Source organism: Sinocyclocheilus rhinocerous, unplaced genomic scaffold (genome assembly GCF_001515625.1).
Source record: "Sinocyclocheilus rhinocerous isolate Xijiao unplaced genomic scaffold, SAMN03320098_v1.1 scaffold926, whole genome shotgun sequence".
Taxonomy (NCBI): domain Eukaryota; kingdom Metazoa; phylum Chordata; class Actinopteri; order Cypriniformes; family Cyprinidae; genus Sinocyclocheilus; species Sinocyclocheilus rhinocerous.
The window spans coordinates 148,259-157,255 of record NW_015648536.1 but is presented as its reverse complement, the minus strand read 5'-3'; positions in this window follow the sequence as shown (position 1 = coordinate 157,255).

The window sequence follows — 8,997 nt, the reverse complement described above, 5'->3', positions numbered from 1 at the left end:
GCAGTTCTTTTGACCTCAGGGCTTGGTTTTTACTCTGATATGCATTATCAGCTGTTAGAACTTTTATTAAGATGTGTGTGCCTTTCCAAATCATACCCATTCAATTGAATTTGCCACAGGTTAGCTTCACTCAAAGTGTGGTAACATTTACAAACAAAATGAATGCTCCGGAGCTAAATTTCAACTGTCCCAGATATGAATACTTGTGCAATGGAATTATTTAAGTTTTTTATCTTTAATAAATTTGCAAAGATGTTAAAAACCTGTTATTTGCTTTGTCATTATGGTGTATGGAGTGTAGATTGATGTGGAAAAAAAGTAATTTAAAGCAGTTTAACATAAGGCTGCAACATAACAAAACATGAAAAAATGAACACTTTCGCAAGGCACTGTATATGGTATTTAAATGAATAGTTTATACATACGAGTATATAATGGTATTTTAAAAAAGATCTCCAACCTCCAGTGACAAGATACATCGATCCTTCAGTGGTTCAGCAGCATTGCACATAATGACTTTAGCATTGAAAAAGAACTGTAAACAGGAGTGTTTACTGGTAAATAAAAAAATGTTCCAGTAAATGCATTACATGCCACAGAAACGAAGATTAAAACAAGACAATAATGACTCATTTATACAGAAGAATCTTGCTACATACAGGTCAATGCTCTGATAATTAGAACCAGGTTTCCCTTACTTTTTCTGTTTTGCTTGTCTCTCCAGTGTTAGCTAATGTCACTGACAATGTTCTGAAGATCTTGCTGTCCTCTGCTATAACAGTCATGGCATTCAATTACAATAATATGAGGCACACTGTGACGTTATCTAAGGGCAGTGTTGTAGTCCAGAATAGCTGACCAGAAGAGGGTCGAGTCTAAATCAGTGACAATGACTTGGCCTCAAATGAGTGGACTACAACACCGCCTAATTGAGAGTTTATCCAAAAATGAACATTTGCATGTTCTCACCCTCCTGTTGTTAGAAACCTATCTCATTCTTTGTGGGTACACAATAAATGGAGACCGATTTCTCATACAAAGTTTTCATATCATCAAGTCCAGTTGACTATTTTAATGACACTTTATGGCGTTTTTGCCACTTGAAAGGTATAATGACCCACAACAAAGAAGAAAGTAAGTAATATGTCTGAGAATGACGTTAGGGTGAATAAATGATGACAATTAATTTTTGGTGAACTATCAACTATTACTTAACTCTTCAAAAGCAGTTCAAAATTTTGTGTTTGGTAAGTTTTTTAATGCTTTTGAAATACATCTCTTATGCTCACCAAGGCTGCATTTATTTGATAAAAATACAGTAAAATTGTAATATTGTAAAATAATATAACAACTTAACTGTTTTGTATCTAAAAAATAAATAAATAAAATGTTATTAATACCTGTGATGGTGAAACTGAATTTTCAGCAGCCATTACTCCAGTTTTCAGTGTCATAAGATCCTTCAGAAGTCATTCTAATATTCAGCATATTACGATGATTTCTGAAGGATCTTGTGACATTTGGTGCTGAAACAAGGATTTCTTATTAATGTTAAAAACAATTGGGCTGCATAATATTTTAGTTAACACCATGATGCATTTTTTCAGGATTCTTTGATGAAGAGAAAGTAGAATTTATTTTTGTAAAAATAGAAGTATTCAGTGTCACGTTTGATCAATTTAATGCAACCTTACGAAATAATACTATTTATAAAAAAAAAAAATGATACTGACCCCAAACTTTTGAACGGTATTGTAACTATCTTTAAGCATCCAATAACTACAGAAGCTGACTGCCCATTTCCTGCCATCTCTCTCAATTACTAAAGTGATTTTTGGCTTCTGTTTCTGACGGATAGGTTTTGATTCTTTGATTTGATCTTAGACTTCATTCTGAGATTTTGCCTTCATTCTGCCTTATTTCCTGCAAAACGAGCCTTTGTGTATGTTGCCATGATGCCAAGAGAAAAGGCATTCTCTGTCACTGAATTTGAAAGCAAGCTGGAACATTGTGCTAGTGAACTAAGTATCCAAACATAGTTGCATTACTGGCCATGAAGTGAGAAAGAAAGACAGAATGCTTCCTGCCTTCAAGTTTATATACCATATATATTAATGCTTGGGTGAAAACACACATGAACAGTGCAAAGACTGCATCAGAAGGCCAGGTGATTTATTCTCAGCTTATCTTTCGGTTCTAATCACAGGAGCAGAGCACCACTGGAATGTGTCCCAATCACCACCAGCAGAAAACTGCAGGAAACACAGCTGTCTCTTTCTGTCTCTTTTACGCTCGCGCTGGACTTCTTCTGCTCCTTACTCATAGTCTGTTCATTCATTCTCTCTATTGTAAGCAAGTTCTAAAGTAAACTGTCTGTGGAAAAAGAGAGGCAAATACCACAGAAAAACTGACTCATTGAAAAAGCACCGGCACAATCCAATTGAAACCATCCGACAAGTCTCGATACAGTGGCGCACGGACAATAGTGCTCTGTTCCAGGCGACTGGGCTCCCCTCCTCAGGCTTTGTCTGAGGTCAGGGCTTCCCTGGTGACGTCACTGCTCAGCTGATTTTAAGCGCCCGTTTTTCATTATTTCATGGGAGACACAAAGACTTCCTCACAGGCTGTCCATTCACATTTGGCGGACAGACTTGAGCCTGAATTTAAGTCCAAGTCACAAAAGGACTGAAGGGATGGCAAGTTTGATTGTGAACTTCAGTTTCTGTGAATGGTTCTATATGACAATTTCTTCATTAGAATTCAAAACATGACATTAGTAATAGAGTGCTTCACTTGATTATTAAACTCATGCATTTGAACAAATAAGAAATCCTCAAGTAATTGTATCCACTATTATATTAAACCATTATCCATATTATATTAACCATTAATTATATTCCATGGTCCATATCCTCTGGCCAGCATGCTAATCTAATTCTGACAGTTTTGGGGATTTTGGAAATATGGGAAGCGCAACAATAACGTGACCCAGCTGGAGTGTTCCTGCTCCAGATTTGAGAGCTTTTAAAAGCTCAGGCCTGAAGCCATAGACTGTTTTCAGAAATAAAGAGACCGGAAGAAAGAAAGAGGAAACGAAACAAAGGAGTAGATGTTGTATAGGAATGATTCGCTTTGTAATGAAAGAACACTGCAAAAGTTAATCGATACTGCTGGTGTGAACTGCCGCTGAAAACCCATCCTCATGGTAGACTGAGTCTAATGATGTCGCCAGTGGATTCTCAGTACTGAAGCAAAACATGACTCCTGATTCAGACAGAATTTGATTGGACATCAAAAAAGTGACGTGTGTGCTATTTGATGTAGTACGATATTCTGTACAAAATGTTTAAACATACCTTTTTGTACGTTTTTGTATATACGCTGTAACATACAATATTCACACACTGACAGCATCTTAAAAAGTATTTACATACTGTATGTGTACCTTTTTTAAAAATGTAAAACTCTATGATTTTTTATATTACATTATAAATAATGACATTACTTTTTTTTTTTACCTTACAGAAAATGTCTATTTTAAATAAATGCTGTTCTTTTGAACTTTCTATACATCAAATAATTCTGAAAAAAAGGTAACAGCTCCCACAAAAAATATTAAGCAGCACAACCATTTTCAACATTTATAAGAAATGTTACTTGAGCATCAAATCAGCATATTAGAATGATTTCTGAAGGATCATGTGACAGTGAAGACTGGAAAATGGCTGCTATACATTCAGTTTGTCGTTGCAAAAATAAATTCAAATTTAAATATATTAAAATAGAATATTTCAACTATTCATATTTGTACAAATTTCATAATTTTTTCATAAAATTCACAAATGTCATATTTGTAGGTTTAATGCATAAAACACCTTTTACATGCTGTCAGTATGCTAATAAGGTACATTTCTGTGTCTATATAAAGACAATGTGTGAAAATGTATGTATGCTAGAACTGCAGTTTACGTACTGTAGGAATACCTGCAATTACTAATGTGTTCACGTAGATATGCGTCTTCACTCCTTGTGTCCTCTCTTAAGGACATCATTTCAGTGTCTGCAAGGCACTGTCACAATTACAGACTGTCACAATGCAACCAATCTGTACCGAATTGTCCTTCTATAGAAGAGAGAAATTAAGCTGTTATCTATCATCTTTCAGAATAAAGTCACAAATCACCTCGCATAATTTGTCAACAAGAAAATTTCTGGATGAATAACAAAAATACTGTGCGCTGATGTGCTTATATGTGATTTGCATTCAAGTTGCTGTAGCTCCGGGCTAGAACCGCAGTGACATCTGGAAATGATCAAGTTTCAAAAAGTTAAGGGGTAAATGGACAATAAATTCACAGGCTTAACTTTATCCGGGTATATGGCAGACAGATGGAAAATGATGCAGTTTCCCTACATTTCTCACGTTTTGGACACAATGTCAACTATGTGATAATGGTGTTGAATCCTGTCATATTACAATCATATGGTTTACTCCGTTCAGTCAGTCCATCTAAGCTATATCTGTATTTAAATATTTAGCCAGCAGATATTACCCAGTGGTCTAGCAGCTGAAACTGGCTCAGGAAGCTGTTAACCAGTAGAAAAGGTATCTTTATACAGTTCTCTGGATTCCAGAAAACAGTTGGGGATTGAAAGAGAAATGGAGATCTATGACCTTTCTCACTATTTATCTTTCATCTTAGGTCAATCCTGCGTAAAACAGGGGCACTTGCTACCACGGGTCAGTGCGCATGGCACCAATTAAGAGTTCAACAAGATGTCTACAGACATTAGTTTGTGCTTTGTGAATAAGCGAACCGCACATGCCATGAGTTTTAAAACTACACAGAGACAAGGCAAAATCATGAGTTGATTAAGGAATATTCCAGATTCAATACAAGCCAAGAGCTCTTGTGCCATAATGATATTACTACATTTTCACTTTCACTTTACCACAATCAAATACACTTCAATATATCTTTAATTGAACTTCAGCACTACTTCCGTATAATTAAAGTGCATTAAGCACAAAATTAGTTGTTCCAATTTAGCAGACTTTCAGAGTATTTCTTTAATGCAATATCTGAGTGAAAATAAAGCAAAACTGACTTGTAAACAAACTCGAAAACTAATAGTCTTAAACACAGGAGTCATTTCAGAGCGTCTACATAGCAAACAGTACATCTTTGTTTTCCCTCTGAGGTCATGACCTCCTTTGGCTTGCCAGAAGGTTTGCAGACATTTCACAGGCTAGGTGAACCCCTGCTACTTTATGTATGTTTATACAAAGCATTGTGCCATGCTACAGGCTTTTACTGAGACCTTTAGTCATCCATCAATGTCTCTCCTGACTTCCTCTGTCTGTAGGCCACCATTTGATTCATTATGCACTTGCTTCTCAAACACTTACAAAGTCCTACAGTATTAACTTTTTTGTTTTATTTCATTTACCAGTTTCTTTGGAGATGATTGATAACAACATCCCAAGGTTTCAGATTCAAGATGAGGAGAAACAAATGTTTCACACAAAAACTGTTTCCTCACACAAGTCCCACAAGGCTTCAAGACGGAGGGAAATTGACTCGAGCTGTCCTCTATGAAAACCATTTCTTTTCAGAGTAACTGAAACAAAATTTAGTGCCGGAGCATTCACAGCTTTGGGCCTGTGAAATCCCTAATCTATTACTGCATTCAGCAGAGGGGCAAAACGAGTTCACCATGTTGTAGAGGTGTCTAGGCCTCTACTCAACATCTCTCTTCCTAGAACCACAGAGGGACCACTTACTGTATGCTGTCCTCTCCTTTTCTCAGCCTTCTTCTGTTATATAATTCAATGCTACTGTTTAAACGCCTCTACTTCAGACCTCCAAAACAGAAGTGAAGCCACCAAATAACTGTCATTATCATGTACAAAACATCCTACCACGCAAAATACAGACGTGCTCCAGGTGCCCGTGTAGGTGCATGACCCTGTAAAACTATGTTAGTGACATGATCAAAGCGGAGAGTTATTTTAAAAGGTGTAACGTTGTCTGTAGGCTACGTCTGGAGAACTAAATAAATACGTAGAGGTAATCTGTAAAAATTAAGAGAAGGTGTTGAAAGTAATAAGTGGTTTTCAACTAAATGAAAATAGCAATGCGGCTAACTTAAAGGGTTCACCGAAAAATGACTCTGTCATCATTTACTCACTCTCATTTCATTCCAAATCAGTATGACATCTTCTGTAGAACACAATAGGAGGTAATTGAATGAACATTCGGTTGGGTGAATAGCAGAAAACTGTGATTCACTTTAAAGCTTAATAAAGCACACAAAAGTAAAAAAAAAAAAAAAAAGTGCATGTGGCTCTCTATTCATTTGCCAGGTGTGTTTTGTGTTCTGGTGAACAACAGCTTGAAATTTAACCCAAAAAGCAATGACAAAAAGCACCTTAGTTTGCCAAACACCAAAAAAAGAAAAAGAGGAGAATTCTTCCAACCAGATGTTCATTAAATTACCTCTTTTGTGTTCTGCAGAAGAACGAAAGTGTAGTTAAATGGGGTTGTTATAATTATATACAGTATGTATGCATAGTATACATATTATGTATGTATAATATACAGTTGTGCTCATAAGATTACATACCCCTTGCAGAATATGCAAATATGTTAATAATTTTGACTAAATAAGAGGGATCATGGAAATTGCATGTTATTTTTATTTAGTACTCTCCTGAATAAGCTGTTTCACATAACAGATGTTTATTTATACTCAAGACAAAATAATAACTGAATTCATACAAAAATGACCCCGTTCAAAAGTTTACATACCCTTGAATCTTAATAATCTGTGTCGTTTCCTGAATGATCCACAACTGTTTTTCTGTGTTTCATGAGTTGTTCATGAGTCCCTCGTTGGTCCTGAGCAGTTTAACTGCCTGCTGTTCTACAGAAAAATCCTCCAGCTCCCGCACATTCTTTGGTTTTCCAATATCTTCTGCACATTTGTACCCTTTACAACAGTGACTGTATGATTTTGAGATCCATCTTTGAGATCAGTTTGAGATCCAAGGGACTCATGAACAACTATCACAGAACAGAAAGACAGTCGTGGATCATCCAGGAAACGACACACAGTATTAAGATTCAAGGGTATGTAAACTTTTGAACGGAGTCATTTTTATAAATTCGGTTATTATTTTGTCTTGTGGAGAATATATAAACATATGTTATGTGAAATAGCTTATTCAGGACAGTATAAAATAAACAATAACATGCAATTTTCATGATCCCTCTTATTTTGTTAAAATTATTAACAGTTTGCATATTCTGCAAGGGGCATGTAAATTTATGAGCACAACTGTATTATGTAAATATATTAACTACATCAAAATAGTAGCTTCACTGTATTTTCAAATTAGCTTCCTCGACACTGCTAAAGTGTTATCAAAAACGAGAGGCTTATTTTAAAGACAAAAACCTGTACTTTCAACTAACTTTTTACATATTTGCGGTCTTCAATCATACCATTCGCCTTGTTAGACCATGTCCCCATTCCGTCCTTATACCTCCTGAGAGCTGACAAGAGAGGAGGAACAACATCATGTATTCTGTGCATTGCTCCGACATCCCTTTTTATATCTAAATGACCCACTTTTTGAGTTGTGTTTTTCATGTCCCCTTCAATTTCCTGCTGGAGCTGTGGCACAGTGGGAGGTGCACATGCTCACGGGAACGTAGGTTTGGATCTGACCTGTGCCGCTTCCCGGACCTGTTCCCCCCCCTCTCTCTCCACTTTCCTGTCTACTCACTGTCCCATAGAGCAAAGACTAAAGGCAATAAATAAAGTTTCTCAGTAGCTGTGAAGACAAAGCATGTTACTCGATGAAGATCAAGCTTTTACATCACAGTCAACATAGGCGGCGATATGCGACAAAGTGCTAACATCTGTGAGACGGTCTGCGCCAAGCCGAACATACTGCAGACATGCAATAAACCCCTTCATAATACACTTCCTAATGAGAGCCATATTGAGTTCCTACTTTTTTGAACGATTTTCCCCTTTCTCGCAGGCTTTTGCAGATGTGAAGGGAAATTCGTAATTTAGCAGCATGCCTCTCCACGTCAGCAACGCTCAATCAGCGAGAACACAAGCCCCTCGAACAAAAACAGTAGCCGTTGACAAGAAAAACACAGCCTTTTCGAGAGGCCCTCCTGTTTCACAGTAGCCGTGTTCCTGAAAGGAAAATAAAGCCTGGTGATCCAGGGAGTTTAGAGACAGAGCCTCCTCTACATCTAACCACACAAACCTCCGCTAGGTTATAAAACCGCTGAAGAATGGATTCATTGTTGAGTGCGAGGACATCTCACAAGGAGAATCAGTTGATAGCCGAGTTTAAAGGGCTACTTGAAGACTCAAGAACAACAAAGTTCTCCAAAACACATCCAATCATCATGAAAGTCCTATCTTAAGCTTGATGCTTTCTAAAATCACTTGTAATGGGAAATGTAGATTAAATGGTTGTGGTAGTCATCCAATTTTAAAATGCTATTCAAGTAGATAAAAACAGACTAGTGTTCTACAGATATTTTTTAAGAACATTTTCTTGGATGAATTCTTTATAAAATTACTTTCACTGCTGTGTTCCAGCTATACATTCCAAGCATCTGGTGGTCCAGAACATTTCAGGTTTTCTTCAATAAATCAGTCTACTGTAAAAGCCAAAACTTGTCCGTTTCCAGTTGGTTTGAAACTTTTCATAGTCATACTCAATGCGTACAATGCTGAGCAGATCTGCAACAGGCTCTGTATTTTGCCACAAGGTGTGTAATGCATAGTTTAAATGAATAAGCCAATTTGCAAAATGCTTTAGTAAGAAAGCATCTGGAAAAGACATAAATGTATCATACAATGTGTAGTTCTGTTCCAAAACCTACTGCACTGCCTCGCTGTCGACAGCCCGTATAGTCATAGTCATCCTTCTAAAGGTGCAGTTGCAATTACTGTTGCTTGCAA